Source organism: Eptatretus burgeri, chromosome 9 (genome assembly GCF_056783735.1).
Source record: "Eptatretus burgeri isolate ZD-2024b chromosome 9, Ebu_testis_v1, whole genome shotgun sequence".
NCBI classification, from domain to species: domain Eukaryota; kingdom Metazoa; phylum Chordata; class Myxini; order Myxiniformes; family Myxinidae; genus Eptatretus; species Eptatretus burgeri.
Genome location: NC_140969.1, coordinates 77,767,316 through 77,778,144, shown reverse-complemented (window position 1 = coordinate 77,778,144; position 10,829 = coordinate 77,767,316).

Below are 10,829 nucleotides of genomic sequence, written 5' to 3'. Positions count from 1 at the left end.
CAATCAACCAAGACCAAGGAAAGATCAGAGACGACGATGACCCAGGACCAGACGAACAAGCCAGCACCAAGACCCGTGACCCCCAAGATGACGATGACCTGGCTCCCAGCCTGGCTTTCCTTTATATTCCTTTTTCCTCCAGGGTGAGAAATTCGCTGTCTGAGGCGATCTCCACCCTCATTGGATGGGACGTCATGGGAAAGTCTCTCTCTGTGGCCATCTCAACCCTCATTGGCCGGCGTGTCATGGGAAAGTTGCCCTCTGTGGCCATCTCAACCCTCATTGGCCAGCGTGTCTTGGGAAAATCGCCTTCTGTGGCCATATCAACCCTCATTGGCTGGCATTTCGTGGGAAAGTTGCCTTCTGTGGCAATCTCAACCGTCATTGGCCGGTGTTTCGTGGGAAAGTCGCCTTCTGTGGCGTGATTGGACAAGGGGCATGCCCCTGTCTTCCTGGGCGGAGTCCTGGACGAAGGCGATGGAAATCTCTGCCCACGTATGTGGCCAAACGCACGTGGGCAATGCCGTGGGTGTGTGAAGTGAAGTGAAGGAGATTTGTTGTAAACGAAACTCCGCAGCGCACACATGTAAGTCTCGTTAGACACAGGTAGGGGGCCCTAACTATAAGCACACACCTACCGATATAACAGTTCTATAAGGACCTGAATGTTGAGTGCTCATGGCTGCCAGATTCGTAACAATATATATTGTTGCAGATCCGGGGTGGCGGGATTCTCATCCGGTCCAAGGTGCCACCCTCACCACCACCGTCTCCGGGGTTTATAACGCCGGCCGGCTCAGCACAGGCCTCGGGTCACGCGCCTTCAATCGCGATACCAACGTAATCCTTGTACCTTGCCAGTTGGGGAAATAGAACCCCTGGTTCCAGACTGGTTGTGTCAGATGCCGAGCGTTTTCTACCAGTCTGTAACCATTTTGGTTTTATCTACCGATGAAACGGATCGTTCCTCGATGCAACACAAATTAATCCAAAGCAGCAATTTCATACGAATTAACCAGATTTATTGGGGAATGTCGGGGATCACAACACAAGCAAAATTCACGACAATGTTTTTATTAACAATCCTCAACCCGTTCTTAACGAGGGAATCACGGTCTACAGGTTTCGAGGGGATCGCTGCCGAAATATTCCTTATACAACACGTGCAGACAAAGACAAAGAGCATGCATGCAAGACAAGACAGAGTACTTGGTGAGGTTTCATGGACAAGACGACAGTGTCAAAAAGCATGAATGTCGCTCGTAACCAGCAGATGTCCACAGATTCGAAGTCCCAGCTCGAACCACGACGCGTGGCAAAATGGCGCTTGTCCTTTTGTCACAGACCTCATGCATGTGGTCTCCGCGCGCTCTGGCCCCGCGCAATGTCGATGGCACAAGTCCGCCAGATCAACGATGGGCTTCAGCCAATCTCTCTCCAGGGTTCAGCATACAAATCCAGGCCTGGCCCGTTCACCAGACAAGGCCCAAATCGAGGTGCCGGGCTCCGCAGGCTGATCGACAACGTGTCCAGCCGTGACGTGAGTAAGGACCGTCAGAGGCTAAGCGGCCAGACGCCGGCCGAACCTGTCGATCACCTCCCCATTTGAGTCGATCGTCGACTCCACGTTCAGGCAGCCTCTCAAAGCCGACTGCCATTTTTGTACCGGCAGATTCCACACTGCCGCTCCTTCATTCGCTCGCTTCCAAAACGCGTTGCGCCTCGAGAGCGACTGTTTCTACACACCGGACCCTTTTCATGAAGCCTTCGTTTCCTCTCTCGTTCGCTCGCTTCCAAAGCACGTTGCGCCTCGAGAGCGACTGTTTCTACACACCGGACCCTTTTCATGAAGCCTTCGTTTCCTCTCTCGTTCGCTCGCTTCCAAAGCACGTTGCGCCTCGAGAGCGACTGCTTCTACACACCGGACCCTTTTCATGAAGCCTTCGTTTCCTCTCTCGTTTGCTCGATTTGAGACACGAGCACTCTTTTTATGAAGCCTTCGTTTCCTCTCTCGTTTGCTCACTTTGAGACATGAGCACTCTCTTTTTTTATGAAGCCTCCGTTCACTCGCTTCCTTCGAGACACACGCCCGCCTCTCTCACGTCACTTCCTCTTTTTAGCCACACGCCTTCTCCAGGCCACACCCCCTCAGACGACTGGGAGGGGCCTATCCCAGGATGGGGTAGGAATAAGAGGGATCTCTCGTTCCACCACCAATGCACAAACAACAAAACAGCCTTTTCATCTCCCGACACACATATAACATACACTTACCAGACAACCCAGCCAAACAGGCATTTAATGGGGGATCTGAGCTAATCCTATATTTAGTAGTTCCATAAGGGCCATTTCCGTAACAATATATATATATATATATATATATATATATATATATATATATATATATATATATATATATATATATATACATTGTGATTAATCCCCCTGATCTATCAAGTAAATTTACCTGAAGGAATGTAGAAAAGCTGCACAAGCTAAGCCCTCTGCTGTTTCAAACCTAAACTGGGTTCCTCTACAGCTGCAAACATTCATTCCCAAGTGTCACATGCATGATAATCTCAATGCTTCAACCCATTTCAGCCGCCAGACCGATTTCATCACTTATACATACACTCATCCACATATACCATCAAGCAGAATGGTGCAGTGATAGTTCACTTTCCTTTGAGACATCTGGTTTACGTTTCATTCTTGGCCCAACTGGAACTGTCAGGTTTTGGCATTGCATGCAGGGCATTGAATCAAAAACTACCGCTCCCTTGAGTGGATATTATGTTGGGTGTCCCACCTGACATCATTCGTTTGTGCATGTTCAAGACCCACGATGCCTTTCGTGAAAAGTAGGCAAGTTATCATCGGCACTTTGCCATAATTCTAAATTTCTGTCACCTTCATTCCAATGTCAGGCCTGGGTAGCTGGTTCAGGAAAGACTTCCCCTGTTTGACCACACAATATAGGGGTCAAACAGGGGAAGGAGCGCAGGAATAATTTTTGCCATTAAAGTGGATATACATTTTTTCATACATACTTGCTATTTATACCTGTATTCAGATTGAAAAATATAATGTTGGTGTGCCTTGGGTTTTTTTATTTTATTTTATTGTTCATCGATTTTTTTTTTTTTTGAGCATCCCCAGGATATCCACTTCACTTTACTAGATTATTTTTTCAGGATTGGTTCAACAGGTTGTTTCTTTCATGTAATCTGAATGTAGCAATTTCACAATCCTTCCTCATTAAGAAAAGAAAAGCAAAACGACAAAGGATCTTCCCTCATGAATCCTTTGGCAGCACTCAATCTGTCAAGGATTGTCATTTGTATTCAACTTATAACACTTTAAAGGGGCAGATATAATGACAAATTATGCGTGAAGTAATTTGTCAAATGTTTTTGACCAAGTTGTACACAGTCACAGATATTACAATTTAATACCATAAAAGCATTTATTACTTTTCTTCAGGTTTGGCTGTGGTTACTGTGAAGCAATGGAAATAGGACCACCTGTTTTGAAGCTCACCTGGATCAGGAGCAACAGTCACTCTCTCCTGGATGTTACCCGTGCATACCCCCTCAGTCACTGAATTATTTTAATGCCATGAACAAACTTTGATAGACCAAGGGTGATGAACATTGTGTTCAAGTTTCTTTCAAATTCTTTGTGTATTTCAGAGAAGAGAGCAAATACCTATTTATTAATTTTTTTAGAGGGGGGGGTCAAAAAATACCCCTGTAGACCCCTTTATGAACACAGATTTTGATGCAGTCAATTCACCGTCGTTAGGCATCAGCCATGAAGCTTGTGGCCAAGTTTCATCAAAATCATTTGTTTGGTTCAAGCTATAATGACTGAAGTGTTTTAACTGACTCAATGAACCCACTCACTCACCTACGGACACTGCTTGATCACACAAGCTCACCTGTTTAAAGTCCAAGTGAGTTAATAAAACAGAAGCTTAAAGTTGCTGTTGGAAATAACTCTTCCATTCTTTTGTTGTCTTTGCGAGATTGAACAATGTAGCATTTCAGCATCTTTTGTGGATCAAATCCATAATGATGAGAAATTTTTTTGAGCAAAATCACTAAAATAAAAATACTGTTCTCTTCGTTGTGTTCATGGAGGATGCTCCAGCATGAAGGGGTCACTTTGACCACTTCATGTTGGAGCAAATAGGCCGATCTATGCAAGTTCTGCAAGCAGACATGAAAAGTGTTGATTGTGGGAGAAATCAATTGACAGTGTGTGAGAAAAGGTGGATTTGTTACTTGTGCTATTAGACTGAATTATTGAAATCGTTCCATATTGTACGACATTCACTATCAATTTCCATAGACAAGAAGGGAAAGTCCATGTTATATGCATTTTCATTTATTACCTCCCCTACCGAAGGTGAAGGAGGTTATGTTTTCACCCCTTTCTCTCTGTTTGTTTGTTACTTGCAAAATCGAAGATTTCTCAAGTACTGTATATTGGTTTGTCGATTTTGTTATTCTGTCTGTCTGTTTGTCGCCTACAAGTCACAATTTTAAACCAATCTTCACAAAACTTCACCACATGGTGGAGTTTTTCATAAGGAAGAAGCCTATTGTTTTTGAGGTCAAAAGGTCAACAACTTAGGTGAGATTTCTAAAATCCTCAATTTTCATCTGATTGACTTCAAATTTGAAGAGGATTTACATTTCAGGTCACTGAATTCAAACAGCCAAATCTATCTCTCTCTCTCTCTCTCTCTCTCTCTCTCTCTCTCTCTCTCTCTCTCTCTCTCTCTCTCTCTCTCTTTCTCTCTTTCTCTCTTTCTCTCTATATCTCTATATCTCTATATCTCTATATCTCTATATCTCTATATCTCTATATCTCTATATCTCTATATCTCTATATCTCTCTCTTTCTCTCTATATCTCTCTATATCTCTCTCTTTCTCTCTATATCTCTCTATATCTCTCTATATCTCTCTATATCTCTCTATATCTCTATATATCTCTATATATCTCTATATATCTCTATATATCTCTATATATCTCTATATATCTCTATATATCTCTATATATCTCTATATATCTCTATATATCTCTATATATCTCTATATATCTCTATATATCTCTATATATCTCTATATATCTCTATATATCTCTATATATCTCTATATATCTCTATATATCTCTATATATCTCTATATATCTCTATATATCTCTCTATCTCTCTCTATCTCTCTATATCTCTCTATATCTCTCTATATCTCTCTATATCTCTCTATATCTCTCTATATCTCTATATATCTCTATATATCTCTCTATATCTCTATATATCTCTATATATCTCTATATATATCTCTATATATCTCTATATATCTCTATATATCTCTATATATCTCTATATATCTCTATATATCTCTATCTATATATATCTCTATCTATATATATCTCTATCTATATATATCTCTATATATCTCTATATATCTCTATATATCTCTATATATCTCTATATATCTCTATATATCTCTCTATATCTCTCTATATATATCTCTATCTATATATATCTCTATATATCTATATATATCTCTATATATCTCTATATATCTCTATATATCTCTCTATCTATATATCTCTCTATCTATATATCTCTCTATCTATATATCTCTCTATCTATATATCTCTCTATCTATATATCTCTCTATCTATATATCTCTCTATCTATATATCTCTCTATCTATATATCTCTCTATCTATATATCTCTCTATCTATATATCTCTCTATCTATATATCTCTCTATCTATATATCTCTCTATCTATATATCTCTCTATCTATATATCTCTCTAGCTCTATCTCTCTTTTTTGAGCGCGGCTGTGCCGCTGATGCAGTGTCCCCCTTACCAGTGCACTGGTACTCATTTTGCCGACCTCGGAAGGATGACAGACTGAGTCAACCTCCTGGTGTATTAATTCAGTGGCCCAACGGAGATTGAACTCAGGACCCTAGGATCCCAAGCCACCACCCTAACCACAAAGCCAACACCAGGCTTTTTTTGAATTTTTGAGGTCAACATCAACCAAAAGGTAAACTTAAGCCCAAGGTCAACAACTAAGGTGGTATTTCTAAAATCCTCAATTTTCATCTTCTTAACCTGAAATTTGAAGAGGATTTGCATATCAGGTTAATGAATTCAACCACCAATTATTTTGGAGGTCCACATGGGCCAAAAGGTCATCAGCCAGAATTCCAAAATTATAAATTTTCTTCCAATTCACTTGAAATTTGAAGAGGAGTTGCATGTTTGGTCATTTAATTCAACCAGCAATTATTTTTGAGGTCAAATTTGTTTTCTGGATTTTGCAAGTATCGAGCTCTGCACGACATATTGTTTGTCTGTTTGTCAGCGTGCATACAGACAGACAATCTCAAAAAGGTGTGGACGAATCCAGATGAAATTTGGGTTGGCAGGTTGGGTGTGTGACAAGGATGAATCAATTCGATTTTGGTTATGATCCGGATCTGGATCTAGATCCGACAACTATAAGTTTTTTAAAGAGATTCTTCACCATTGAGAGATATGGTGAAAAATGAAATTTTGTTGCGGATTTGGAAACCTTGTGCACACAAACAGACAGCAGTCCCTAAGCTTAGTTATTTTGATAAGTAAATGCGGATAGATAGCTCCCTTTCCCTTGTTTGATGGGTAATTAAATGTTCATCTGCTGTGGAGTTATTTTGATAGTCAGGGTTTTCTTTCATTTTTACACCCCTTATAACTACAACAACTCGCCTTCACCTCGCTTCCTCACACCGACGCCATTGCCTACGTGCGTGTCAGCACGTACGTGGGCGGAGTTCACAAGGACCTGACGTCGCTCTCGCCCAATCAGGAAGATGCAAGCGAGTTCGCCGATGCTCGACCAATAGGCGCAGGCCACGCACGAGCGAACCGTGCCCAAAAGAGGATGAAGGAACAGAGAACAAACAATTTGTGCCCTGGATGCTCGCTGGCGTGTTCTGGTTCTCCGTTCGATCTTGGCACTGGTCTGATCTCGTCTCCTCGCTGGCTCTGGTCTCGACGCATGCCGGAGGAGCGTGCGGGAGCCCGACGCTGTCCACCGTACCCGGCGCTCGCAGCGGCAAGGAGTTGTGGGTTCGAATCCTGCCAACCCAGGACGTCGAAGTCCTCGAGGTCCATCTTTCTTTTTTTTGGTATTTGTGTGTGTGTGTCTGGGGCCCTGTCTATAAGTAGAAACTGATAAGTGCTTTTTCTGTACATTATTTGCATTTCTTCTTATAGTCGGATAACTCTGCTCCTTGCATGCTCCTCTCTTCCCCCCTATTATAAATAAATCCCCCTGTTAAATGTTTCAGCTCGTTTTTGTGTTTCTTTCATTGGTTTAGCGTGTTGGGAAATTTGGAAGCGGAAAATTTGGCAATTGGACCGACGGATCTCTGTAACCATCCGATCGGGTTACACATGGTTCGAGCACGCTGCTGGCTCGTTCCGCTCGAGCTCTGCCGAGGGTGAATTTTCCCGGTAGTTTGGACGACCTGGGTATTTAGGTAAATTGAAATTGGCAATCGACCCTATCCCATGAGGTCGACCTATTGGCGATCTTCGGTCCGATAAGGGACCCGCCGGCTCCGGAGTTATCCGGGGTGACGACTTATAAATTCTGCGTGTTCGGTGGAGCCGACTCTACTGCTCCATATAGCGGTCTTGCTCACCACCAATACCCGGCCCACAACAATATAGCATGATATCTCAAAAAGTTGTGGACAGATTTGAATGAAACTTGGTGGAAGTGTTGGTTCTGTAACAAGGAAGAATTGCTTCAATTTTGGTGAACATATGAATCTAGATCTGGATACGAGAATTATTTAACTTTTGAAGTGATTCTTTACCATTGAGAGATAGAGCCAAAAATGATATATAGCATGATATTAAAAAAATGTATTGGACCAGATATGTTCTCGTGGATCAGGAATTACATGGTGGAGGTATGTGCTCTACTTAGTGCCCTTCTAGTTGAAGTTGTTTTCATTCATGTAAGATTGTTTGTTTGTGACTCTAATCCAGAAGTTTGCTGTGTCCTACAATTATGGATGACCTTAAAATTGTGCACTGTGAAGTCAACAAATTTTTATGCAAAGAAGGTACCATTTAAAAGTAATCTATAAATGCAGAAGGCTCTATATGGTATAGGCTTCCACTCATGTTCACTGTAGTGAAAAGGGAAACTGCATTGAAGCATTGATGAGTCTCCTCCATCTTAGATCATACCAGAGTCAGGAGTGCTGGCAAATGCACCTGAACTGACCCACACACCTTTGATGTATGAGTCAGGGAGGGATGCCACATTAAGATTGCTCAAAGAGTGACAAAACTTCTTGTCCTGTCTCCTGGAATATATTTCATGTCCAAATCTCAGCCAGCACGATCACTGCCTTGATTTTCTGGGTGCCAAGGGGATCCTGCTGATTGATTATATGCCTCACAAAACTACAATCACAGGAGAGTATATAATACTTGCCCCATGAAAAAAATGTGTTCATCAATGACAAATGCCAAGGGATGTTGTTAACAAAAAGCCTTTTTACAAGGCTCGTGTTATACAGACCCACACAGGTGATTATGGACATGGGCATCTGGATCATCCTTTATCCTCCCCCTTGCAGCCCAAATCTGCTCCCCAGTGAATGTTCTGATATTTGAAGTTCCACCTGCTTGGCAACTGTTTTTACAATGCTGAAGCAATAGACAGAAGTAGAAATCTGAAAACATATTTTACTGGAATAGACAGATTGAAGGACAAAAGTGCATTGAAACTTGGGGGGGGGGGAAGTTGGTGTGTTGGACTATTGTGTCTTTCTTTTTGCTTTTTGAACACCTCTGGTTTAGACAGACATAGCAGGACTGTCAGCAAATAAGTTTCTGAGGAGGTGATGATGTAAAAGGGTACTTTTAATTAATTGACGTGAGAACAGGCTGATACTGACAGGAGAACTGCTGCTACTGATAATAACAATGCAAGCGCACACTACAGCTGGAAAGCACCTGCTGTGTCATGAGCAGCTTCCACACTTTTAATGGTTAAAATGTGTGCTCAATTGAACAACTGCATTTTCGGCAAATACTGCCCCTCATAAGCATTCTTTGTAAGGATGCAGTTGATACCGCCAAGATTGCAGAACATTTTAGAAGTGATTGCTTGTTTATTTATTTATTTTCTATTTACTTCCCTTTTTTTTTTTCTTTTATCATATTCTGACCATGGTTGGCTGATAAATATCAATATTCTATACCTACTGCTGCCAAAATGAGTATATCAACATCTGGGATACAATCGTGTACAGCTTGACCAATTTTTTTTTTATAGCCCTTTCAGCTGATGACAATAATTTGAACTCAAAGTTTGGATGCTGTAATTATTTTCACTGTTTGTCAAACAACCAAGTAATCCTTTGTTGCACAGTTATGATTTTCCAATATAACTGATTATGATACGCAATGGCTGGATAATTCAGGGTTCATTGCTTAACATTTGTCATTTAAATCATCTTTGCAAAAGCAGTACACCCTCATCACGTGCTCAGACCAACTTTGGTGCCTTATGTCAAAGGGAAGTAACTCTGTTAAATACTATGAGCAAATGCTAGTGGATACTTAGAGCAAGTGTGAGCTTCAGCAAGTCGATCACAAGCTGTTTGACTGAAAGCATTCACATAGCATCTTGAAAGTGCCCTCACAAAGCTTGTCTCACTCGAACAGATGTGAACTTCCTTCGATGAGTTGTAATCAAGAGAGAGCAATGTTTCTTTTTTGGAGTGGGAGACCTCTCCCTCGCACTGATATGCTTATTAGAGGGAGGACGCTGGTGCAGTCATTGTGCTTGTACATTTGGCTAATCATTCTACCCAGTTGTATGTGCCACAGCCATCTGCCACTCATTTATTGTTCACTTTTCCAAGCTTTATTCATGTAGATTGAGCCCTATGTTTCGACAACCTGAGCCTGACTACTCTGAAGGGTACAGGTTAAAAACACAAAGCGGGTCATGGCTTAGGACAGGATCCTAAACTCGGTGGCAATGCATTGAGAGGCTGATCCATCAGCGGGTGTGGTGTAAAATGCGAAGGTGGCTGAGCGGTGATGGACATGCATGGACGGTGGCCCATGCATCTACCTCCAGTTGCTTTCCTGAGGCCAACAGGGTACCTCTGCTTTGGCTGGGGATTAAATTTCTGTCTGACTTTTCCTGATTTCTGTCTGACATTGTTTTTCCCCGACTTCCTCGTAACTTTTTTTCTGATCTCCATTGCAATTTCTGACTTCCTCGCAAGTCAACAAATATCTGTGGTAGATGAAGTTCTCAGCCCATTTTATTAATGGTAGTGTTTCTCAGGGCTCTGTGTTCCATCCTACATTGTTATTTCATACTGTATATCAATGATATGCCTGACTGTATTCTTTCACAGTTAACCATTTATGCAGATGATTCATCACTGTATACTACATACCCATGAACTGTCATCTCCATCTGGTGTCCTGGCCAGTGTGTGAAGCCACTCTCAATCAGCACCTAGAGAGTGTGATTAACTGGAGAAATTACAGGCTGATTACTTTCATCAAAATAAGTCTCACTTGTCTGTGTCCAGCTCAAGATCACCCTCTTTTCCAACCCTATCTGTGGAATATTCACCTTTGCAGAACTCCCTAGTGTCTGTCTGTTCGATTTGATATCTGCTCAAACCTCAACCGGTTCAAATACATCTCTGGTACAGCTAAAGGGGGCTGTCAGCATCTTGGCCACTTATTTTGTGATCTGCGAT